At 41.7% G+C, this 26,936-nt stretch overlaps 1 protein-coding gene across 2 annotated transcripts in view; it reads left to right on the plus strand.

Annotated features, from left to right (window-relative positions):
- The window catches only part of sppl3 (signal peptide peptidase 3), a 271,477-nt gene that overhangs the window by 36,705 nt on the left and 207,836 nt on the right, over window positions 1-26,936 (plus strand). The gene's annotated exons all lie outside the window — the stretch shown is intronic.

Below are 26,936 nucleotides of genomic sequence, written 5' to 3' on the forward strand. Positions count from 1 at the left end.
GCAGCGCTGGCGGCTGGAGGGCGCTGTGGCACCGGCTGCTTCCCCCCCCCCCCAAACCCCCAATCACCTCCGGAATGTTTCGCTGAGGTCTGACCGCAGAAGGGGGCAGAAAAGCGACTGGAACTGCATCGTTTATCTTAATGAACACATAATATCTATATCTATATAAGCTTTGGATCTTGAACCCTGGGCTCAGCTTCAATAGCATCGACTTAATTTTGATCCATAGGCCGAATCAGTGACCAGTTGGCCTGTTTTTATTTTATTTTTAAACCAAATTTGTGACAGCCTTTTTTTTGTTGGTGATGGTGGGTGTATGTCAACTCCTTGCAATTTGGATGCCAACATATGCAGTGCAAATCAAATCTGTGAAAACAATTACTCACAATCATTATAATTTTAGATGGAGTATTTATGTGTGTATTATAAGGTTGTACATTTTTTTTTAATGTAAGAGTACACTGCTGCACCAGTGGTTTTTAGGCCTGCCTGTTCAGTGCCTAATCGTTGCACTCACTCGGATTTTTAAGCTGCACAGTGATCATAATGGTTTAAGGTGTTTGTTTCACATTGGGATTGTTAACTCACCCACAAGTGAGTTTCTTATTGAGGAGAGAGACATAGCATTCTGTACACTTTCTGCTGTGGTAAGTAGCCTTTAGTTCTCAATAATATTGACACTGCAGAACTGACATTTTAACTAACTGGCATGATTCACAGAGTAGCCTTGATGATGTGTAAGTATAGGAATTAAAAAAAAAAAAAAAACTTTTTGGGTAATCCTCTTAGTAAGGACAAAGGATTTTTTGTTATTGTCTGATTAACCTGGCCTGAGGATGTATGTCAAGACTGTACAGTAATATGCACAAGTATACTACATGTTTGGCATATTGTGCAGCATTGTCTTTTGCACTCAACTGAGACTAAACATGCCGTATAATCCTGCTGATGACAAAGATGTCACGGGAAGATTTCCTTTGCAGATTAGGTGTAGTGAAATCTTAAATAAATTCTTTATAAACAAGTTTTATGATTTACTATGACTAATGCACAACCAACTTCTGATGCATTTAACAATTTGAGCTGCAGTTGAACCCCTTTTAATCTTAGATTATAGAAAACAGTTGACACGGTGGCATATAATCTTAGATTATAGAAAACAGTTAGCACGGTGGCATAGTGGTTAGCACTGTTGCCTCACAGCGCCAGGGACCCGGGTTCAAATCTGGCCTCGGGTGACTGTCTGTGTGGAGTTTGCACATTCTCCCCGTGTTTGCGTGGGTTTCCTCCGGGTGCTCCGGTTTCCTCCCACAGTCCAAAGATGTGCGGGTTAGGTTGATTGGCCATGATTTAAAAAAAAAAAAAAAAATTGGCCCTTGGTGTTAGGGGGGATTAAATACGCGGGGTTACGGGGATAGGGCTTGTGTGGGATGGCTGTCGGTGTAGGGACCGGGTGCTAGGGTTTGGATGATCAGCCATGATCTCATTGAATGGCGGAGCAGGCTCGAAGGGCTGAATGGTCTACTCATGCTCCTATCTTCTATGTTTCTATATTGACAATCCCCCTTGTACCATTGGGGAACATTCTCCCAACACCGTCCCGACTTGGTGCAGTGTGACTGGGGAAATCAGAATAGATAATTTTTATTAGATGTTTCTCAAGTAGCAGTTTTGAGAGGCAAGGTGTTCTGTTTAATGTATACCTGTCAGTAAACTACAGGAAAAATAAAGCTTAAAGGCTGTGCAATATTGTTCATCTCGGATTGCTCCCATTACCAGTATTTCATCCTTGTGTTGCATAACTCAAAATGCTCATGCTAAGAAGCCCAAGTTTGGAAGGACAAATTGGTAATTGTACTACTAGGTCCACAATTCAAGTGGAATGATAGAATCGGTCTGTCTTCATCACTGTGGACCAGGCAAGTAATTTCCTACTATCCACAGGCATTCTCACCATGTGGAGTTGCTGATCAAGATCAGATTGTTGAGCAGAGGAGATGCTAGGCCAGGGAAAGGGAGGGTCACTAATTGCACTGCCACATTGACTTATAGTATTCAAATTGAGAAAAGGATGGTGGCAGCTGAGTCGAGGAGAAATGGAAGAGAGATTTTTACAAAAGAGGAAGGTTAAGTGTCTATTTTTGCTGGGCCACCTAATTAGTCATATTCTCAGTGGTCTGTTGGTAAATTTGCAAGTATTGGCATAAAACACCAGTGTCAATATCTTTGCTTTGGTATATTTTGGTGAGATTGTACTATATTGTATATGGATGCTGCTGAATGTCTTTGTAATTCACCAGCCAAAAGAATCTGATTGATTGTTTGTTTAAAGTCCTGTAAAAGCTGTATACTACCATCACCCATGATGCTAGTCAAGCTTGGCCTCTACAGTTTGAACCCCTCAATTGGATTACTGCCTTGTGTTCCACGCACTGCAATGGCCTGATTTGTTGCAACATGGTCTCCTGTTGCCAAACCTGAAGTTCTTGCTTTTAACCATGAAGGTAGATAAGTAGTTCAGTTTTGCTACCAAGATGAGATATGAAGTAACTTTGTTCTACCTTGGATGGAAAAGCATGGTACATTCAAGGTAAATGTATATCCAATCTGCCAGACATCATTCTATTCCATTGCACTAAACAGTATCCCATTCACTACTATGATGTAAAATCCCTGATTCAAGAATCGGGTATTAAATGGATTATTCAGATCCTTAATGCTCACTGGACTAAATGGCCAATCACTGCTAAATTTCACTGAGAGAACAGCAGCATTTTGGAAATCAAATGTGTTTTATGTAAATTTAATTCTTCAACAGTACCTTAAATTGTCTCTGGTACATACACTTGACTTTAAATTTTGTTAAAAATAGAATTATAATTGAAGCATAACAGTTCTTGGCAAATTTGTGTTCTTTCTGATTTAGTTATGCTGTTGGTATACTTTAGGGAGTGTCAAAATTTCAGTAGATAGTGTACATCATTAGGATTTTTGGATCCTGGATTAAGGTCCCTGTTTTTTTATTTATCTTGATTTTTTTTAAATGTCTTTTATAAGCATTTGTATTGTGATTTTGAAGGAGAAGGCTGTTGGATGGGCCAGCTGTCTTCAGTTGTATTGGGTGAAACAAAAATAATGAAGCATTGGATGAACTTATTGGATTCGAATTGTATGCAGAAAGATGTTAAAAGGGTGTTCAGAGGGCAAAGAAAAACATAGACAAAAGCATAGTTGTAGAAGCAAAACATATAATGGCAAGAAATTGTTAGTATTTCAGCAGTAGACAAGGGGAGATAACCTAAGCAGATTAATGACTTTGATATAAATAAGGTGGAAGTCCTAGCCTGGCTAAAAGGTTTTAAAATGACTAAATCCCCAGGAATAGATTATATCTATTACAGAATGTTGAGAGAGGCTAAAGAGAAGTTTTGAGAGTCATTAATGATCATTAAGAGGGAATCACTAGACACTGGGGAGGTACCAGTAGATTGGAAACCGGCTACCAAAGTGCCCATTTTCAAAAAGGATGAAAGGACTGAGTCCTACCAAACCCAGTCCAAAGATGTGCGGGTTAGGTTGATTGGCTATGATAAATTGACCCTTAGTGTTGGGGGGATTAAATACATGGGGTTACGGGGATAGGGTGGGATATGTGTTGGTGTAGGGGTTACGGGGATCGGGTGGGATATGTGTCGGTGCAGGCTCGATGGGCCGAAATGGCCTCTATCTGCACTGTGGAGTTTCTGTGATTAGTCAATTCCGTGTAAAATATTGGAACTGATTGTCAGGCGTAAGCGTGAGAATTATCTTTAAGTAAGCCAGAGTCAACATGGAAAGAACCTGTCTGACTTGTTTTGTTAACCTCTTTGAGGAAGTGACATCCTAAGTGGACTAGTAAATCCTGCGATTTGGTCTATGCAGACTTCTAAAAGTCATTTGACACAGTTTCACACAAAAGGCTATTCGTTAAACTCAACTGTGAGGATTCCCCATAAACCCACAAATCTTGGGAATGGATAAGCAATTGGCCGAAGGGTAGAAAACGACTAGTACTTGTTAAAGTTATGTCTGGGAGGGGGGACGAGAGTACTGAGTAGCATGCCCCAGGAATCACTACTGTTTCTAATTTACATCAATGACTTGGATTCAAAGACTCATTGCAATTATATCAAGCTGGGAAGTACAGTGGATTCAGAGGTGGCAGCTCAAATCACAAGATGAGTTGGACAAAATATGCAAGCGGATTAAATTTTAATACATACAGCAGTAAAGTACCGCATGCAAGAAGGAAAACGGGTGTCACTTAGTCCACGAACGTTGTTGAAATAGCTAAGGATGAAGTTGAAAGTGACCTAGGAGTGTTAGTAGACTTGACGCTCAACATGTCCAACCAACATGGCCAAATGAATGCTGAACTGTCTAGCCAGGACAACAAAATACAAGTCAGAAGAAATATACTCATTGTTCAGATCACACCTTGAGTACTGTGTCTACTTTTGGTCACTTGAGACACAAAGACATTCAAGCACTGGAAGTGCAGAGAAGAGCCATGAAGCTGATCCCTAGTGTCATGTCTACGTAATGTGGAAAGTTGGGCTTTTATGTACAGAAAATATAAATCTGGACAGTTATTTGCAAAAGTAGAACAAGGAGATGCGGATTTAGGACTGACATTGGGATTTTTTCACGCAGTGATCAATACATGAAATGGATTTCCAGATAGAATAGTGGAGATGAAAACCTTGGAAACATTAAAATTTAGGGTTCTTTTTAGATGGATGAGCTAAGGAATGCCAAATAACTTTCCTGATCCATAATTATCTTGTGATCTCACAATTTCTGCATTTCTGAACTTGAATGACCACCTATGCTAATTCAAACGCCCCAATAATTGTTTTGGAAATGTAAGTTTTGTTTTGCAATTATATAGTGAACCTAATCAGAGTAAAATTCATTTAGCATCAGGGAAAATATTTTTTAAATCGAAGTACCAGTATCTAGGTAAAACTAGACTTTACCTTCCTCTTCATCTGTTTACTCATTTTCTCCCTCCTCTGTTCTACCATCTCCAGCTGAGAGGGCAAGCTGTCTGTTTCTAGATCACATCAGTGTTGTTCTAAAGCTACCTGTTAGGAGATATGAGAGTTGGTCTGGATGATTTTTTTTCCCTTTGTGAAATGCCTGGTATCTGATTGGTGTTACCTCATGGCTAAAATTAGGAACTTCATGCATCATAGGAGAAAACCTAAAATTCTCCACCATGTGCTGAAGTGATTTGGGGCTTCAATTTACCAGGGTATTATAATGGAGAAGTCATGCTACTGGACTGGCTACCCAGAGGTTATGAGTGCGAATCCTACCATGGCAACTTGTGAAGTTTCATTAAATAAATGTGGTAATCTGTTGACCAGATTGTTATCTAATCCACTAATGTCCTCCAGGAAGGGTCTGGAGTATTGATACACTCTAGAGCAGCTTAGCAAGTCACTCGGTTGTAGAGACAAGCCCATCACCTTTTTCAGGGCAACTAGGGATGGGCAATAAATGGGACAGTGTTACATATCTTGAGAACACATTTTTTAAAAATGTGCTGCCATGTAGACATTGCCTTCTCCTTACATTTTTTTTCTTGATTTGACTTTTTCCTTCTGCTTTTCTCCCCTAATTTTTGCTTTCACATTTTATCTTGTATTAATTTCTCTCAACTGCTATAATTTCTCATAAAGCATATCAATAAAATGTGAGTCTGTTCAGAACAATCGCTGCTTCACATGGCTGCTATCTTTCTCTTCAAGCATCTTGGTCCTAGTTCATAATGTTTTGGGGAAAAATGTTCTTCAATCAATTTGTCTGTTCCTGTTGGCACTGCTGCCTTCTCTTCCCTAATGTACAATTGTGTGTGTTTTTTTATATATCCTTTTATACTGTGCACTAATTCCCAATCTACCTGTACACTTTTTCACAACGCTATTTAACATTCGCCAAGAGTACCTTGTGGTTGGGTGCTGTACTGGTGCTGTCATCGCCTCATTTTGTGGGGGAAAAATTCAGCTGCTTTCAAGTCTGCTATTCATAATCCCCAGCTTAAAAATTTAGCACAAACTGCATATCTAGGGCAAGTGGTTTATCATTCATAATGCATTTCAGAGCCGTCACAGCTTATTATGCAAAATAGTGGGACTTGTGCTATTAGGGGTAAGTAGAAATTCACTCAATATTGCGGTGCACTAAGTCATCATCGCCATGTGCTATTGCTGTATTTCCATCTGGATAAAGCAGGTCCTTCATTCTATGATTTTTCTTTATATAGGAATATTTTTAACCAAAAACTAAGTTGCCCATTTTGTAAAAACAAAGATTATGTGGACCCCTTAGTGAGGCAATATTTTAATAATGGGAAATAATTAACTGATGACTGCACTTCTGCATTATGTGGTTGTGGTCGGGGTCACTTGTAAGTGCAGTGGTCTCTCTGTTGTGGTTAAGTATATCATACCTGTCTCATTTCCAGGCAACTGTCTATAGTCAACTGAGTTTCACTGACTTGATCTCTTCCCTGTCTCCCATTTTATCATTAATAAAATATGGAAAGAATTAACTAATCCCTTCCGAAACGTTCACAGTAATTAAATAGAGATGGTGAGAAATGTAACAGCTAGAATAACTCCAGTACTGGAGGTTGTGTAGGAGCATAACATCCCCCTTTCATAGAAACTAGGAGCAGGAGTAGGCCATTCGGCCCTTCGAGCCTGCTCCGCCATTCAACGAGATCATGGCTGATCATCCAAACCCTAGCACCCGGTCCCTACACCGACAGCCATCCCACCCAAGCCCTATCCCCGTAACCCCACATATTTAATCCCCCTAACACTAAGGGCCAATTTTTATCATGGCCAATCAACCTAACCCGCACATCTTTGGACTGTGGGAGGAAACCGGAGCACCCGGAGGAAACCCACGCAAACACTGGGAGAATGTGCAAACTCCACACAGACAGTCACCCGAGGCCGGATTTGAACCCGGGTCCCTGGCGCTGTGAGGCAACAGTGCTAACCACTATGCCACCGTGCTGCTATTCATTGCTATTGAACTGGTGCCAGTTCTGACGAAAGGTCATCGACCTGAAACGTTAACTCTGTTTCTCTCTTCTCAGATGCTGCCTGACCTGCTGAGTATCTCCAGCATTTACTGCTTTATTTCAGATTTCCAGCATCTGCAGTATTTTCTTTTTGTACTCTTTTTTATTTGCAGGTTTTACCTTGGGTCTATACAGTAATCTAACCCTAATTGTTTTTTGTGGTGGTAGGGAGGGAGATCAGACTAAGCAGTGCTCAAACTATAGGTATAGTCTCAGTGAAATTTACTATTTATTTTAAACCTATTATAAATACATAAAAAGCAGTATTTTTTTCCAAAAACTTCTTTCCCTGCTTGAGAGAATTACTTGGATTTGTTCCTCATGAAATTAGATCATGTATTTAATTTTAAAGTATTAAATGAAATGCTCATTTGTGGAGTACTCCATTCAATTCAGCTGTTTGGCAGCAGTATTTAATGTGAGTGTGGTTCCTTGAGTAACATTGAGCCACCGACTGTTTGAGAATTTGTTTAAAGCATTTGTTATAGTTTAATGTCAGAAAGGAATGTGATTTTGAATTGTTACATGTTAAAATACCTGGCTGGTATGCATGCGAGATGTATGTGATGGGTCCTGGTTCCACAAAAAAAGTCTCGTCATTGTATCTTTGGGTAATGTAAATATGATGTTTGGATTCTTAACATGAAAAAAATTGCTTTTTGCAAAGGAATTTAAGGGAGATAAAGGCAAGGACCTTTCTGTGGTTCCTTAAGGTGTTTATAGCTGCTTTTCAAATTGCTGCTGTGCACTGTTCGTATCGCCAATTCTGACCGTGCAGCCCTTGTGCAGCCGGCAGAAGCACCATAGTAAACTTGGTGAATTCTGCTGCCGTGAACCGGCCAGCTCACTTTGGGGTTATGGTACTAAAATGGCACAAAAACACCATGAACTATTTTGGTAAAGTGACATCTGTACATTGCTCTTCTGCTTTTACAGTTTGAGCGGGGAGCTGATTTGTGTAGGCGTCGCAGACAGCAAGTGTGTGAGACTGGCTCCCTACCTTTACATTGTTATTACTGGCTCCATTATTCTGAAGGCAGATCTCCATTTTCATGGATTTGCAGAGCCATTAGGACAAAGGAGGCCAGCTGTTTGAACTATGGAGTGCAAGTTGTTGTTGTTGAGTGTCCCTGACAGACAAAGACCAGATCTTTCTCTATTGGCTGCACTCATCTGAGGTGTAAATTGCAGTAAAGAAAGAACTTGCATTTACTTAGCCTTTCATGATCTCGGGATGTCCCAAGGCACTTCACAGCCACTTCAGTATTTTTAAAGTGCAGACACTGTTGCAATGTAGGGAAAATACAGTCACCAATTTTTGCATAGCAAGGTCTCACAAACAACAATGAGATTAATGACCAGATATTTATTTTTAAAGTGATGTTGGTTGCAGGATAGATATTGGGCGTGACCACAGAGAACTCCCCTCCTCTTGAGATCTTTTACATCCAGCTGAGAGGGGAGGTTTAACAATCTCAACTGAAAGACAACACGTCCAACAGTGCTGCACTCACTCAGTGTTGCACTGAAGTGTCAGCCCAGCGTATGTGCTCATGTCTCTAGAGTGGGGCTTGAACCCTTACGACCATCTGACTCCAAAGTGCTGCCACTGAAAGTCCTCGTGGGATGTTCAGCCAGGATATATAAAATCATGCAGCACAGAAGGAGGCCATTTGGCCCAGTGTGCCTGCTCTTTGGAAGAGCTATCCAATCGGTCCCACTCCCCTGCTCTCCCCCCCCCCCCCCCCCCCCCATAGCCCTGCAAATGTTTTCCCTTCAAGTATTTATGCAGTTCCCTTTAGAAAGTTACTATTGGCCTGGATTTTGTGGTGGTAATGACGGCGAACAAACCGGTCATTACCGCTCTGAAACTGACTAACTTCAGGATTTAGAGCGTGCGCAGATTAAGGCAGAAATCCTGAAGTTGCGGTCAGTCGTTCACTGCTCCGCCACAGGCTGGGCTGTCGAACTCCCCATAGGCGGCAATCAGTGACATCAGTTGAACTGACAAAAACTTAAGCTTTTCCAATCTATTTGCGCTGTTAAACACGCAGTAAAAGTTAAGCCCTATTGGAATAGGTCTAACTGGGTTTTAACGGCGTATTGACGGTTGAACAACCGTTCTGGCCCTTGTATTTGTGGAATGTCAAACTTTTCCATTAGGATAGAAAATTACTAGATTTTTAAAATAATATATATTTTTTAAGTTTGTTTGATATTTCAGCTTCTAACCCAACCTCATGTGTATGTCCCAATCTTTATTTCGCTCTCTGTAAAAATTTTAAAAAGTGAATTGAATCAGTGCTTTTTATTTCCTGGTTTGCTGTCTGAGAATTCTTCAATGTGATTGGCTGCTTAGACAGCTTGATGATGTCACTGCTGCATCACGCTGTGGAAACCCTTTTGACAGCGCTACAATCAATTTAATGTCGAGAAACCTAAAGTTTTCACCACTGAGATCGCGAGTTCTTTGTGTGCAGCTTTCTTCGTGGTCAGCGCCAATCGCTGTCGCTCCACCGTTGACAGCAAATTCCGGGCCATGGAATCTGTTCCACCACCCTTTCAGGCAGTGCATTCTAGATCATCAGAAGTCGTGGTGTACATTTCCCCCCCCCCCCCCCCCCCCCCCCAAAGTCACCTCTGATTCTTTTGCCAATTACCTTTTAATCTGTGTCCTCTGATTACTGACCCTTCTGCCACTGAAAACAGTTTCTCCTTATTTTCTCTATCAAAGCCCTTCGTGATTTTGAACATCTCTATCAAATCTCCCTTTAACCTTCTCTGCTTTAAGAGGAACAACCTCTAAGAGGAACAACCTCAACATATTCCAAGAAATTGTTCTAATCGCTGGTGAGAATTCCGAAGGGACTTTCTGTGTTATTTTTAATTTTTAACGTTTTTGCACTTTGTAGATGGTCAGCCTGGCTCAGTTGCTAGCAGTCTTGCCTCTGAGCCATAGTTGTAGCTCAAGCTTCACTACAGACTTGAGCACATAGTCCAGGCTTATCTTTCAGCGCAGTCTTTCAGTGAGATGTTGAACCACAGTTGGGCATAACATATCCTATGGTGCTATTCATTGAGTAGCAAGGAGTTCTCTTGGTGTCCTAGCTAATCTTTTTCCCTCAACCAATGCCAGCAAAAACAGATTATCTCGTCCTTCATTCATTTGCTATTTATGGACTCTTGATGTGCCCAAAATTGTCTGCCACGGTTACTAAACTGCCATATTTTTAAAAAAAACTTGATTTACTGACTGTACAGAAGTGTAAATCAAAATGGTTTAAATGCACATTGCTCTTTTTTTTTACTTTTTTCAAATGAACAAGTTCTGCCTTAATTGTTTCTCTCTGTTCTCTTTAGCTTACATTGGTGCCATTTAAATTCTATGCAACGTCTGTGTCTGTGTCTGTGTGGCTGCCGGTCACCCAGACGTCCAATTCAAGCAGGAGACTGTGCTCCCGAGATCACCTAGGGTTAAGGCCCTACTTCTGTGCCACTTGAAGAATTTAGAAAAAAAGTCTGAAATGGTTCTGTGCTTGTGTTAAGCTTTCACCTTAATTGCAGGCGGAGATTCAAAAGCAGGCAGTCTGTTCAGTATTATTCAGAGATCATCACCTGAATTTTAGTGAAAATGCTTAATGGTCAGTAACGGGTACTTCATGTCCCTTGAGTTCAACCAACAGTTCTCAACTCTTGCCTCCAATCAATATATTCCCTTCCCACTTCATTCTTCCCTTCTCTCTCTGCTCTCCCACCCTGTCCTCTTCTTCTGTGATCTTGCTTTTCTAGCTTTTACCAATACTATTATGGCCAGTTCCCCGCCTGAACTCGTCTCTCATCCCTCCTAAAGTCCAGATATGCCATACTACATGTTTTCCTCCTCTATATCCCTACCACATTGCAAACAAGATTCATTGACTATTTTTCCTATTTTTATTTCTTTACCCAGGTGATCAAAACCGTGGAATTCCTCGCCTTTTGTCTTTCAGAATTTTTAAATCCAATCTTGGCATCACCAAATAACTACTTCCTGACCAACCTGGTCTTTCTTCTCTTTTAACCTTGATGACTTACACTAAAAGCCTTGGCCCTTCACCTTGACTTCTCAATGTGTGTAAAAAAGAATACAGTGGTATTCCAGAACTCACTTGCTTGAACAGAAGACTCTGTCCAGACTTTGACCCCTAAAAGAAATATTGTCTCCTTGTGGCACTGAGTACTGTATGTTCCTTTACTTGTGCATAAAGCTTTCATAGTCTCCAAGCCAGTGATAAAATCATTTTTTGTGAATGCAGTAACACAAATCGCTATGTTTTTGTTTTTCCAGATGATTTGTGCTTTTTGCCCTTTTAAAAGAAACTCCCTTTAGGTTCCCAGCATAAGTTACCCTGCTGAAGAAGAGCGGGTAAGCACTCAATCTGTCCCCAGACCTCTGGCACTCTTCCAATGTCTCCAGAGCGGTAATCTGGCGGAACCTGGGATGAACCATCATCTAGTTTTCTTTCTCTTCCTACTGGCCCTCATTCTGTGTCTCTCCCTGAAATGTATCTTGCCTCATCACAAAATTGTACAGCACATTGGAGCAACAATGTACTGCACTACCTTGCTTCAACTATACTGTGTATACATCAGGTTAAGTATATACAATTGTGGAAAATCAGTTAGATATTTAACCGAAATGCTCTGCATTTATTTTCATGCATTAAAAGCAAAAAACCAAGTAATAGTGGTTCACGCGAGTACCAAAGGGCACTTTACATCATAATACAGATTGAACCGTGCAATATTAGTGCATTGTGTTTCTCATAGAATGACTTTGCACCTGAGTGTTCTATTTAGAGTTCAGAAATATTCTGAGTCAATAGTCTTTGACCATTAACATTGGAACAACTTAACTTGTTCATAATACAAATCCATTTCAAGTAGAATTATTTCTTTTAATACTATGGAGTTCCTGGTGCTGTAAAGTTTACACCGTTTACATTGTAGGGTTTGTTCAAATCGCTCCATGGTCTCTGATATCCCTATCTGTGTAACCTATAACCAATGTTCCCTCTTTTTTTCCATGGCGTGGTCCCTTTAAATTGCTTTAAAGTGCTTACTCAAATTCTGTGCATGCGCGGTTTTTACAATGCAAAAGCCGGTGAGCGGCCTGCGTGGGACCTCGCATACACTGCACAGTCGCGTGGCCGCGCAGCTTCAAGGGTACATTGCCTGCAGCCCTCTGGGAACTCTGCGTTCCTCCAATTCTGGCCTCTTGTGCATCCATCCGCCCTTTCCTCGCCCCACCACTGACAAACATGCCTCCAGCCGTCTCGGCCCAAAGCTCTGGGATCCCTCCCTAAACCCCTCCACCTCTCTCTCTCCTTTTAAGATGTTCCTTAAAACCTACCTCTTTGAACAAGCTTTTGGTCACCTGCCCTAATGTCTCCTTCTTTGTCTCGGTATAAATTTGTGTCTGATTACACTTCTGTGAAGCGCCTTTGGACATTTTACGACATTAAAGGTGCTACATAAATGCGAGTTGTTATCCCACAGCACCAGTGGTAAAGCAGAGCCAACTGCATATGCACAGTGCTTTAAAATCTGTGCATTGTGATTTTCATTTTTCATTGCAGACCTACCTCAACGGCTGGGCATGGCCCCTACAAGTCATTGTGAATGCTACATTATTCTCTTCTATTGCCTGAGGCAAGAAAAGGGGTGCTGCCACCAATGACTATTGTTTATATTTGTCTGTGTCAGCACTGATGCCTCAAAAGAACCATGGAAAATTCTGTTTCCCCATTTCCATTACAACTGACAGCAGCCCGGATTTCAGGACTTCACTGTTGTGCTATAAAGGGAGCAAATCCAGTTACCTATATTTGTTTTTAAATTAAAAAAAAAAACAACTTTTTAGCTCCTCTTCCCTGGCAGGCACTAAGAGGCCAGGGATTTATGTAATGTCCCTATTAGTTATCTATTTGTCCATACACACTATCTTGACTCCTCAGTTGCTTGAAAATCATTTTTTCACTTGATGGATGTCTTTCATCAGACTCTTTGTTCATTTTGACAGTGTGTTTGTAGGGAGCTATTTAAGTATCTGCAAACCATATTGAACTGAGGATTTGTAACTAGACTGGCAGGCAGTAAAAGTAGGAAGTTCATCAAGTCCACTAAAGCTGTGTGTGCTTTCACTATGTTTAAAGTGGTATATGGAGAAATAATTACTTGCAAATGTGATGACTTAAGTTTTAACCAGTTCTGTTGCAGTCAGATTTTGTATTCTTTAGTGTAGTGCAAATACTGTGACCAGCTGAGTGGGACTGTCCTTGCCTAGTTCCACGCTTGCCTATCCAGTCGTAGCCCAAGAATCTCCTGCAATGGTTTCTCTGCTCCCCCGCACCATTGCCTCTGGATTCCCTCAAGGATCTATCCTTGGCCCCCTCCTATTTCTCATTTGCATGCTGCCTCGTGACAACATCATCTAAAGAGATGATGTCAGGTTCCACGTGTGCACTGACCACACCAGCTCTACCTCTCCACCACCACTCTTGACCCCCTCCACTGTCTCTGTGCTGTCAGACTGCTTGCCCAACATCCAGTCCTGGACAAGCCACAATTCACAGGAAACTTTCGATTAATCGACACCTAAATAACCGGAAATCTCGGTTAACCGGCAAAATTCAGGAGTAGGTTCAGGTAGCTTTTATTGGGGCAGTAATTCCTCCCCAAACGCGTGAGTACGGAAGGGGTACTCACGCGTCTGGCCGGAGGAAATGCCGGTTTTCAGCATGCACCAGCGCATGCACTGAAAACCGGCATTTCCTCTCCTCTGAACCAAGAGTTGAAGAGGCTAGCGCGTGCGCTGTAGGGGGCAGCGCGTGCATCTTGGATTTCCTCTGTTTTGGGGGATTTGCGCATGTGTAAAGGCCTCCGGTCTTTACGCTTGTAAAAAGCACACGTAAGTATTTATTTTTACAGGTAAGTGGTGTTTTAGTGCAATTTAGAATTTTTTTTCCACAGGTTTATTATTTGAAAGAATCTACAATAAGGTAAGTTTAGTTTTAGACCCTTTTTATTAAAAATTTATTTTTTTCAAAAAAAAAAAAATTGTTTAAATTATTTTTTTTAACTTATTTATACTTAATTTAATGATTGGGATGTTTTTTAAATTTTTATTTAAAGTTTAAATAGTGTTTTGGGCCCCCGTAGTTTTCATGAGTTTGACAGTTCTTACACTCAAACTCATGAATGAACCTTCCCCTCCCCTGATTGGTTGTACAGTGCTCACCTGATCCCAGCCGGCACATCGCACTAACTACGCCGCTGGATCAGGTAAGCACATCGCGCTGACATCTGAACCGGGCCTGTGACAGGAAATGCAAGCAGGCCCGGGCTTCAGATGTCAGCGCGCAGGGTGAGTGCAGATCGGGGGCTTGCACGCACGGCACCAAGTTCTGGGCCATTACTTGCCTGCCTCCATTTGTTGCTGTGCAAGGGTGTGGCTGCAGCTGCTGCTAAGCTACAGAGACGCTTGCAACTTGTGGCCATTGTTTTGAACCTGTTGCTAAGCAACAGGGTTTGTTGCTTTATACGGAGCTCTCGGCTCCGTATCTTTTACTATAACTTTCGGTTATCTGGAATTTTTGATGAACCGGCACCACGTCGGTCCCTTCCGTGCCGGATAAAAAAAAAAAGTTTCCTGTATCCAGTTAAATATTGGAAAGACCAAAGCCATTGTCTTCCGCCCCTGCTGCAAACTCCGATCCCTCGCCACTCATTCCATCGGTGCCTCGTGCTGAGCCAGACTGTTTGCGACCTTGAGCGGAGATTCTGACTCCATAATCCTCTCCTCTCAAAGACTGCTTACTTAACCTTCGTAACACTGCCCACCTCCGCCCCTGCTGCAGCTTCCCTCCTGCTGAAACCCTCATCCATGCTTTCGCTACCTCCGGACTCCATTATTCCAATGCTCTGCTGGCTGGCCTTCCATTTTCCACCCTCCATAAACTTGAGCTCACCCAAAACTCTGCTGCTCTCATTCTAACCCGCACCAAACCTTGCTAATCCATCACCCTTGTGCTCCCTGACCTACGTGGTGGTGGTGTAGTAACGTGGGACATAACTATTATAATGAGACTTTTTTTCTAACGTGGAAGTGACAATCCATAGTATTTGATGAATTACTGTAGGATTGCTGGATGAACTTGTAATTCTGTCCCAGTGACACTGAAAGCAATCTACTGACTTGGGCTTTAGTTTTATATCCCGAGCAGAAGGCAAGCACAAATTGGGCTTCCCTACAGGGGAGAAGGCAAAATTAGAGTGCGAGTCACAATGGTCAATGTTGAGCACCTCCTAGCAGCTGTGTTTTGTTGCTTTTTTTAAATTAAATTTCTATTTAGCGTCAAATCACCCTGTTTACACTGCTGGAGTGGAGTCAGCAACCGTGCCTGTTTCACACGTGCACAGTTACTTCAGTTACATTCCTCACTTTGCCATTCTGAGCAAGTTCTTCCCCAGTGACTGTGTGGGGGAGAAAGCAGTCCTCCCAGGCCAGTAATAGAGGCAAAAGATGTTTATCTTTGTCACTGACATTTGGGGGCGAGGGAGGGGTGTGGGGTGATATACAGTGAAAGAGGATTTTGGTCCTTCTGATTGTTGGATTGCTGGGGAAGGGCTTACCTTTAATGGTGCTCTCGAGGTTCCAATGCAACTTGTCACGTTGCACTGTTCCTATTTCTCTGTTTTAGGCTTCACTCTTTCACTGTAGCCATCATGCTCTAGGGTTGATATTTCACAAGTATTATGCAGGGACAAATATTTGCGCATGGATGTTTCAATATTCTTGGTTAGGCTTGTATGGAGGTAAACACCAACATGGACTATTGGGGCCAAATGGCCTGTTTCTGTGTTGCAGGTTTAACAAAAATATTTTTATACTTGTATCTGACATCGCCTTCATCTCCATTCAGTGCTATGTCTGACTTTAAAGTGTGTGTTCAATGTAGTGGCCTTTTATTTTTGGACTAATGATGATTTCCAGGAGTATGCAGTTTGTTCCGAGCTTGGCAAAAAGACTTCTTGTGACTGTCAAATTATATCACCTGGTCAAGAAAGGCCTGTATTCATTCATAGAGAGATCTTGAGTCTCCATTTTCCTTGATGTACAGCAAGAGAGGAGTGTAGGCGGTAACCCACATAGGTAACACCAGCCAAGTCAAGTTGCTTGCTGACCTTCAAGGTTAGGGCACAGGTGTTGAAGAAGATCTTTGAGACACTCGATGTCCTTTTGCATCACTCACTAAAACTGCTTGGCCTCATGAATCCCTGGTCCATCTGTTGCTGCTTGACCGAGTAGGGAGAAGTGTCAATCATTTCTGCCATGGTAACGCTATAGGCTCAAGACATGTGGGTCTCACAGAGCCAGTAACCCCAAAGTAAACCTGCCAGATTTATTAAAGCTAACTTCTGGGAAGGCCTGATTTAAAAAAAAAATTAAAAAAAACCTGGCATGGCATGAAATGAAAATGAAAACCGCTTTTGTTTTCTTTAAACCTAGAATGGAATCTGCACTGGAGTTAGTGAGTTCATTCGTATCTCTGATATTTTGAAATGTTCATTCCCACTCTCCCCATCTCTCAGCAAACTTTAACAAGAACTGTCTGAGAGAATTTAATTGTTTGTTTGTCTTAATCCCAGCCAAATCTAACAAACTGTAATAGAGTCCCTGTAACTTTGGCCGAGTCTCTTTTTACTTGCATTGTTGCAGACTCCACGGTGGTTTTCCACATTCAGGCAAATATGTAAGATTTCCAATACTGGACGAAGCCCTGTCCCACCATGAAAAAAATGGATAACTAGGGTAAGTATTTATATTCATAGTGCCACCATCCAAATGGGGCTGGTATTTAATTAGCCCCTTTAGCACAAGTTCATTTCCAAATAAGCTATTCAGTTGATGCTGCTGTAACTTGTTCTCGGGTATACAGTGGTAGCACACAGACAGCTATGTTTATGGATGTAGAAGCTAGCTCTGCTGCCCAAAGCATTCTGCTTTTCCGGCACCGCTTGATTAACATTGAGTTCCAGATGGACCGACAGGCAAAATTGTTAAAAGATCCCATATATCGTGGATACTAGTTTATGGTGAGAAAATAGAAACCAGCTTGGAAAGCTTCACGAAACACCACAATGTAGGTTAAAATCTATTCCAAGTATGACTCCTAAAACTTAACATCTGGTTCAGTGCACAGTTCTGACTGCACTTTGAGTTGGATCTAGGCAGGGTGGTTAGCAAGGACTCTGTCTCTGTTTCAAATACGTCGAAGTAACTTCTCAACGCTAGTGGAATTGCCGGTTTTGGGATAGTCTCCAGTTGTTCTCGGATGAGCGAGACCTCATGTAGCTAAATGGCTCATCAGAGCTCCCTCTGTGTTGTACAGACAATTGTTCAGGAATCTGGGATGAATAGGGAAGTGAGGATTTCCTTGTCATTCAAAAAAATGCCCTGCCAGAGCTAGAGAGAGAACACCTTGCATGCAGACCTGATTTTAGATGACTGGACAGTTTCATTACTATTGGATTCCTTTTCAGGATAATAAATTGGTTATGTTCAAACCACTTTTGGGGTGGCAGTATTCAGACTTGGTGTGACTTTTTTGCGATTGATGGCAGCAACCGTTTTTGTCTGACACATGAGACTTGTAACTAAACCTTTATAGCAGATCAGTCCCCTGGGTGCACTGTTAGCTCAAATGGTGGCTAGTGCCTTGAAATAGCCATTGGACAGAAATACTGAGTGGCTGCATACAGAGCTCGAACTCTTGATCTTTTGCATAGGATTGCCGTGATCTTTTTTATAGGGTGGGTGATTGTAAGTGGCGTGGACTCTGTGTCTGGATTCAAGTGCACTTCTTGAGCTTGTACTGTGTAGCTAGATTCTTCTGATGTTCGAGGGACAGTCCATGTCAGATTGGTAAAAATTCTGGGCTGGCACCACTATTGTTAGTGAGGTGGAAATCTACAACTCTCTCTCTCTCTCGCTCGCACTTTCTCTCTCACACAAAGTAAGTGAGGCATTAATATAAAAAAAAACCTTTATGATCCTTTTTGGTTACAAAAGATTGGCTAAATCCATAGAAAAGGCATATTTATGGAGGTTGTGGGAAGTTACAGATGTCTTAATACCTTAAAATGTCTTAATTTAAAACGGGAGCAGATCAAGGCTCTTTGGATTGCCTTCAACACATGGGGCTTAGTAGAAATAGATCTTGCAGCAACTGTTATTATTTGGTTTTCTCTCTTAATATTCTTTATTCGTGCTTCCTGAAAAGGGCAGGTTTCATAGTTCCTATAACTTGAAACTTACCATTGTGTATTTGCTCTTTTTCCTCATTCACGAGCACAAAGACAACAGAAACTCCTTCCAGAAAGCAGTTAACACAGACCAGTTTAAATTTATCATACCTGGCCTTTCACATGAAAATGTATAGAAATATCACAACCTGGCACAGGATGAAGCCTGCATCCATCGCAACAACTTTTCAGAATAAAGGTTACTGAGATTCTGCAGCAGGACTGCTAGTGATGAGGTGTTAAACCGAGGCCCCATGTGCCCTCTTAGTGTCGTGGGATCTTTTCCGTCCACCTATTTCGAAGAACGGCAGGGAAATTCTCCCGGTGTCCTGCCCAATCTTTATCCCTCAGCCAACATCACTAAAACCGATGATAACATAAGAATTAGGAGCAGGAGTCGGCCATTTGGCCCGTTGAGCCTGCTTTGCCATTCAATAAGATCATGGCTGATCTTCTACCTCATCTCCACTTTCCTGCACTATCCCCATATCCCTTGATTCCCTTAATATCCAAAAATCTATCGATCTCTGACTTGAATATACTCAATGACTGAGCCTCCACAGTCCTCTGGGGTAGAGAATTCCAAAGATTCACTACCCTCTGAGTGAAGAAATTTCTCCTCATCTCAGTCCTAAATGGCCGACCCCTTATTCTGAGACTATGACCCTTGGTTCTAGACTCCCCAGCCAGGGGAAATATCCTCCTTGTATCTACCCTGTAAGAATGTTGTATGTTTCAATGAGATCACCTCTCATTCTTCTAAACTCTAGAGAATATAGGCCTAGTCTACGCAATCTCTCCTCATAGGACAATCCCCCCCATCCCAGGAATCAGTCTGGTGAACCTTCGTTGCACTCCCTCTATGGCAAGTATATCCTTGGGTAAGGAGACTAAAACTGTACACAATACTCCAGGTGTGGTCTCACCAGGGCCCTATATAATTGCAGTAAGACGTCTTTACTCTTATACTCAAATCCTCTTGTAATAAAGGCCAACATACCATTGGCTTTCCTAATTGCTTGCTGTACCTGCATGTTAACTTTCAGTGATTCGTGTACAAGGACACCCAGGTCCCTCAGAACACCAACATTTCCCAATCACTCACCATTTAAAAATACTTTGCTTTTCTATTTTTCCTACCAAAGTGGATAACTTCACATTTCTCCACATTATATTCCATTTGCCATGTTCTTGCCCACTCACTTAGCCTGTCTATATCTCCTTAAAGCCTCCTTGCATCCTCCTCACAACTTACATTCCCACCCAGCTTTGTATCATCAGCAAACTTGGATATATTACATTTGGTCCCCTCATCCAAATCATTGATGTAGATTGTGAATAGCTGAGGCCCAAGCACTGATCCTTGCGGTACCCCACTAGTTACAGCCTGCCAACCTGAAAATGACCCGTTTATTCCTACTCTGTTTTCTGTCTGTTAACCAATCCTCAATCCATGCTAGTATATTACCCCCAATCCCATGAGCCCTAATTTTGTTTAATAACCTCTTGTGTGGCATCTTATCGAATGCCTTCTGAAAAGCCAAAAAGGTTCCCCCTTATCTATTCTGCTAGTTACAACCTCAAAAAACTCTTAACAGATTCGTCAAACAAGATTTCCCTTTCATAAATCCAGGTTGACTCTGCCCAATCCTATTATTATTTTCTAAGTGTCCTGTTACCATGCCCTTAATAATAGATTCTAGCATTTTCCCTGCTACCTTCCAAACTGTGGGAACTGTTCTAGAAAATATATAAAATTTTGGAAAATGGCAGCCAATGCATCCGCTATCTCTATTGCCACCTCTTTCAAAACCTTAGGATGATCTGGGCACTTAACCCATTGCTGTATGTGGGTGACCCTGAGCTTCCTGTCACCTTTAATTCTCCGCTTCACCCCCACTCTGATCTCTCTGTCCTCGGCCTCTTCCATTGTTCCACTGAAGCTCAACGTAAGCTCGAGGAACAGCACCTCATCTTTCGATTAGGCACTTTACAGCCTCCTGGGCGCAACATGGAGTTCAACAATTTCAGACTTTAACCCCTGCTCCCATTTTTCATGCTGGATGATTTTTTCCATCCTCATTTGCAACATTTTATCTTTCCTGCCTCCTACCGTAGCACAGTATGTTCCTTCAATTTCCCCCCCCCCCCCCCCCCCCAATTGCTTTGTGCAAATTGGTTGCTGCATTTCCTACATTACAACAGTGACTACATTTCAAAAGTACTTGATTGTCTATAAAGTACTTTGGGTTATATCTGAGGTCTTGAAAGGTGCAACACAAATACAAGTCCTTTCTTCTTTAGCTCCACGCGCAGGAGTAGGCGCCCTGTTTATCATTTGCAATATTTGTCTGTGCAAATTTGCAGTGTTGTGTTTTACTCATCATTACTCTTCTGTTAAACCACCTATTAAAATACTGTTGTATTGGAACTTTAAAAAAAAGTTCCTGTCCCATATAAGGGTATTTGATGTTTTCAAAGGTATGTCTTTATTTTAATCGGGATCTAGCTTGCTGCTCTTCTTGATCATTTTTGATGAGGATGAACTCACTGAACTGAATTTAACACTTCCAAAGCTAAATATATTGCTGGCTGGCTATTCATTAATTTGCAGATACAACAAAATATTTATTAATATTCATTAAATATTTGTATTACAGGTATATGCATTTAGAGTTAGAGCTGTATGGATCGCCATTTTCATAGCGGTAATTTTGTGTGAAAGAAATAGTTCTTGTTGGAATTTTACTAGCTTTTAATCATTGAATAAAGTAGTGTCAGGATCTGCTGTACCTAGAGGAGATGAGTGAGGTTATTGCCGCCATGTTGTTAATAAATTCAAAATATAAATTAAAAAGAAACTTTTTGACATCTGTTACCATACAGTCCTTCACGATTTTCCCCCTGCTCTCCCTCTTCCAACCTCTCGGGCGTGTCCTCACGCAAACATTCCCAGTTTCTCAATCACGCACACTCACCATGAGGAAAGAGAAACCCCGGTATAGAGTGAGCGAGGGAAAGCCTCAGATGTGCACTGGGATCGAGAGAGAGAAAACTACCAATGCATGCTGGGGCAGTGATTAGTTTTATTCTTTTATTGTCCAGGATGGACTTGTTGCATACAAAGAAAAAAAAAGAAAAAAAAAAAAAAAGATGGGTTTTAGAGGGAGGATCAGATAGAACACAGCACACACAGTCTTCATTTGACCGCATAGTTCTTGAGAGAGCTAGTCTTAACCCAACAAATGTATTTTAGTGTTGGAGGCATCTCAAAGCCTCCACATTTAACAGATTATAATACAAAGAGCAAAAGTTTCATTGGTGCCAAGATTATGATTGCAATAAATCAAGTGCATATGAGCTCTACTGTGCTGTTTACAGATGCCACTTAATCGAAGTTCATTGAGTTCATGTGGCTGCTATTATAACCTATTGCCTGCTCTTAGTAAGAATCTTTTGTGAATACCCAGTGGTATTGAGATTCCTGAAGGACAAGTGGAAAGTCAGCCTGTTTGACAGCTAATGCGCTCCTGGGAGTTAAGTCTTCTGTTTAAACAGTGCTTTTGTCTGACACATTTGAACCTTCAAATTTGTTTGATCATAAATTTTATGTACAGAAGCAGGAGTAGGCCATTCGGCCCCTTGAGCCTGTTCTGCCATTTAATGAGATCCTGGCTGATCATCCAAACTCAGTACCCTGTCCCTGCTTTCTCCCCATATCCCTTGATCCCTTTAGCCTTAAGAAATATATCTAACTCCTTCTTGAATATATTTAATGAATTGGCCTCAACTGCCTTTTGTGGTAGAGAATTCCACAGGTTCACCACTCTCTGGGTGAAGAAATTCCTCCTCATCTCAGTCCTAAATGGCTTACCCCTTATCTTTAGACTGTGACCCCTGGTTCTGGACTCCCCCGCCATCGGGAACATCCTTCCTGCATCTAGTCTGTCTAGTCCTGTTAGAATTTTATAAGTTTCAATGAGATCCCCTCTCATTCTTCTAAACTCTAGCGAATATAAGTGAGCCAATCTCTCTTCATACGACATTCCTGCCATCCCAGGTATCAGTCTGGTGAATCTTCGCTGCACTTCCACCATGGCAAGAACATCCTTCCTCAGATAAGGCGACCAAAACTGCACACAATACTCAAGATGTGGTTTCACCAAGGCCCTGTACAACTGTAGTAAGACATCCTTGCTCCTGTACTCGAATCCTCTCACTACGAAGGCCAACATACCATTTGCTGCCTTAACCGCCTGCTGCACCTGCATGCTTACCTTCAGCGACTGGTGCACAAGGAAACCCAGGTCTCGTTGCACTTCAGATAATAATCTGCCTTCCTTTTTTTGCCACCAAAGTGGATAACCTCGCATTTATCCACATTATACTGCAACTGCCCAATCACCCAACCTGTCCAAATCATACTGGAGTTTCTCTGCAACCTCACAGCACACACGCCCACCCAGCTTTGTGTTGTCTGCAAACTTGGAGATATTACATCGAGTACCCTAGTCTAGATCATTAATATATATTGTGAATAGCTGGGGTCCTAGCACCGATCCCTGCGGTACCCCACTAGTCACTGCCTGCCACTCAGAAAAAGACCCGTTTATTCCAACTCTTTGCTTCCTGTCTGCCAACCACCTGTCCAAGTCAGTACCTTACTCCCAATCCCATGTGCTTTAACTTTGCACGCTTATCTCTTATGCGGGGCCTTATCGAAAGCCTTCTGAAAGTCCAAATACACCACATCCACTGGTTCTCCCTTATCTATTCTACCAGTTACATCCTCAGAAAAATTCCAGCAGATTAGTCAAACATGATTTACCTTTTGTAAATCCATGTTGACTTTGTCCGATCCTGTCACTGTTTCCCAAGTGCTCTGCTATTACATCTTTTATAATGGACTCTAACATTTTCCCCACTACCGATGTCAGGCCTACCGGTCTATAATTCCTCGTTTTCTCTCTACCACCTTTTTTGAATAGTGGGGTAACATTAGCTACCCTCCAAACCATGGGAACTGTGCCAGAGTCGATAGAATTTTGGAAGATGACCAGCAATGCATCTACTATTTCCAGGGCCACTTCCTTAAGTACCCTAGGATGTAGATTATCAGGCCCCGGGGATTTATCGGCCTTCAATCCCGTCAATTTCCCGAACACCATTTCCCTACAAATACTGATTTCATTCAATTCCTCCCTCTCATTTAGACCTTATGTTCCCTGACATCTCTGGAAGGTTATTTGTGTCCTCCTTGGTGAAGACAGAACCAAAGTATGTATTTAATTGGTCTGCGATTTCTTTGTTCCCCATTATAAATTCCCCTGATTCTGACTGCAAGGGACCTACGCTTGACTTCACCAATCTTTTTCTCGTCACATATCTATAGAAGCTTTTACAGTCAGTTTTTATGTTCCCTGCAAGCTTACTCTCATAATCTATTTTCCCCCTCTTAATCCCTTTGTCCTCCTTTGCTGAATCCTAAACTGCTCCCAATCCTCAGGTTTGCTGCTTTTTCTAACCAATTTATATGTCCTCTCCTTGGATCTTATGCCAACTCTAATTTCTCTTGTTAGCCACGGTTGAGTCACCTTTTGTTTTATTTTTATGCCAAACAGGGATGAACAAATTCTGTAATTCATCCATGCGATCTTTAAATGTTTGCCATTGCCTATCCACCGTCAGCCCTTTAAGTAACGCTCCCCAATCCATTCTAGCCAACTCGCACCACCTACCATCGTAGTTTCCTTTATTTAAATTCAGGACCCTAGTCTCTGAGTCAACTACTTCATTCTCCATCTTAATGAAGAATTCCATCATATTATGATCGCTCCTCCCCAAGGGGCCTCGCTCAACAAGATTGCTAATTAATCCTTTCTCATTACATAATACCCAGTCTAAGATGGCCTGATTTCTAGTTGGTTCCTCTACATATTGGTCCAGGAAACCATCCCATATACACTCTAGGAATTCCTCCTCCTCAGTATTGTTACTAATTTGGTTAGCCCAATCTATATGTAGTTTAAAGTCACCCATGATAACTGCTGTGCCCTTACTGCACGCGTCTCTAATTTCCCGTTTAATGCCAACCCCTACCTCAGCATTACTGTTTGGGGGTCTATACACACCACTCCCACTAATGTCTTCTGCCCCATGGTATTTCTTAGCTCTACCCATATACAGATTCCACGTCCTCAGAGCTAATATCCTTCCTTACTATTGTGTTAATCTCTTTAACCAGCAATGCTACCCCACCTCCTTTTCCTTTTTGCCTGTCCTTCCTGAATATTGAATACCCCTGGATGTTGAATTCCCAGCCTTGGTCACCCTGGAGCCATGTCTCCGTAATCCCAATTATATCATATCCGTTAACATCTATTTGCGCAGCTAATTCATCCACCTTATTAAGAATGCTCCTCGCATTAAGACACAAAGCCATCAGGCTTGTTTTTTTCAACGCTCTTAGTCCTTTTAGAATTATTATTTACTGTAGCCCTGTTTGATTTACACCCTTGATTTCTCTGCCTTCCATTTTGCTTTTCTCCTTCCTGTCTTTTGTTTCTATTCTTGCTTCCCTTTCCTCTGTCTCCCTGCACAGGTTCCCAATCCCCTGCCATTTTAGTTTAAACCCTCCCCAACAGCACTAGCAAACACTCCCCCTAGGACATCGGTCCTGGTCCTGCCCAGGAGCTAACCGTCCATTATGTACTGGTCTTGCCTCCCCCAGAACCGGTTCCAATATCCCAGGAATTTGAATCCCTTCCCCTTGTACCATTCTTCTAGCCACGCATTCATCTGAAATATCCTTCTATTTCTACTCTGACTAGCATGTGGCACTGGTAGCAATCCTGAGATTACTACCTTTTGAGGTCCTATTTTTTAATTTACCTCCTAGCTCCCTATATTCAGCTTTTAGGACCTCATCCTGTTTTTTACCTATATCATTGCTACTTATATGCACCACGACAACTGGCTGTTCACCCTCGCCCTCCAGAATGCCCTGTAGCCGCCCTGTTGTGTAGTTTGCTGTTAGATCAGCATTCATGGTTGGTGAAGCTCATGGCTTGGTTGATCCTCTCTGCTTTGTCACCCCGATTTGTGTTATTTGCTCAAAATTGTATCTTCAGGCTTTTTGTGTTGGGTAAAATTTCAGCAGTGTTCTTTTCTGTCAACAGGTGCATATTCTTTTCAAAGGACGTATCATTTTGCTCATGTGTATGGAGGATTAACTTTCTATATAGAAAAAAACACTTTCATCAGTCCAGATAATTTGTTTCCGATGGAACAAAAGTTTACAGTTTACATAAAGTTTTAAAAATCTGGTGGAGAATGCTAAATTGGGTTGTTAGAACCGTTATTTCCTTACTCATCAAGTCACGAGGAAAATTAAAAGTCTGTTCTCAGCTGCTTTAGCCATTTCCTGGGCCACTCTGTAGCAGGTTAGAGTTTGTCCTGACACCATCTGCATGCTAGCGACTTGGGAGTAACTTTGTTAAGTTTTTTTAAACCTGAAAATTCAAAATAAGAAGACACTTCGGCGGGGGGGTGCAGGGGGGTGCTCCGTGCCAGCTTTAACATTTCACCTCTTTTCTTTTTAAAAAAAAAAAGGAGCACTTGACCATTATATCGACAATCCAGTTAGATTACCTCAAAAAAATTGAGCTGTAGATCAATAACTCTGCCCTATTGGTGATTTATTTCATTGCAATGAGACTAAAACTACTGCCAATTTACAGAACCAAAGCAAGTGCAGTACCATACACTTTATAAAAAAAAAAAATTGCTCAGGCAGTTTTGTTTTGTGTGGCTTGAAGCCCTTAATATGTATTCCTTAAGCATTTGTGTATTTTGAATTTGTTTCCTATTGAATCTGTAAATATAGTCTCCTGCAGCATTTTCATCATAATTAAAGACTAAATTACCATTTATTAAAATTTATAATCAATTTATACTCCAGTTTAAAATTGATTATGATATTATGTCGAGCTAAATTGCAACATGAAAGAAAGACTTGCCAGGACGTCCCAAATAGCTTTACAGCCAATGGATTACTTTTGAAGTGTAGTCACTGTTGTAGGCAGCCAATTTGCACACAACAAGTTCCCATAAATGGCACTAATGACCAGATAATTTCTTTTAGTGATGTTGGCTGAGGGATAAATATTGGCCAGGTCACCGGGGAGAGCTTCCACCTTCCCCCCCCACCCCACCCCCCTCCCCATAAAATATTGGCATGAGATCTTTTAAATTCACCTAGAGAGCAGACAGGGTTTAACGTCTCATCTGAAAGACGACAGCTCCGACAGTGCAGCACTCCCTCAGTACAGGAAACTTTGTGATATCCGGCACCGACGGGACCGAGCTGTTGCCGTCCCATCAAAACTGCCGGACAAACCAGCGCTAATGTTAAAACATACGGAAGCTTTTGAGCTCCGTATCGAGCAACAAA

This window comes from Somniosus microcephalus, chromosome 19, assembly GCF_052327205.1.
Source record: "Somniosus microcephalus isolate GS21.2 chromosome 19, FLI_Smic_1.0, whole genome shotgun sequence".
Taxonomy (NCBI): Eukaryota; Metazoa; Chordata; class Chondrichthyes; order Squaliformes; family Somniosidae; genus Somniosus; species Somniosus microcephalus.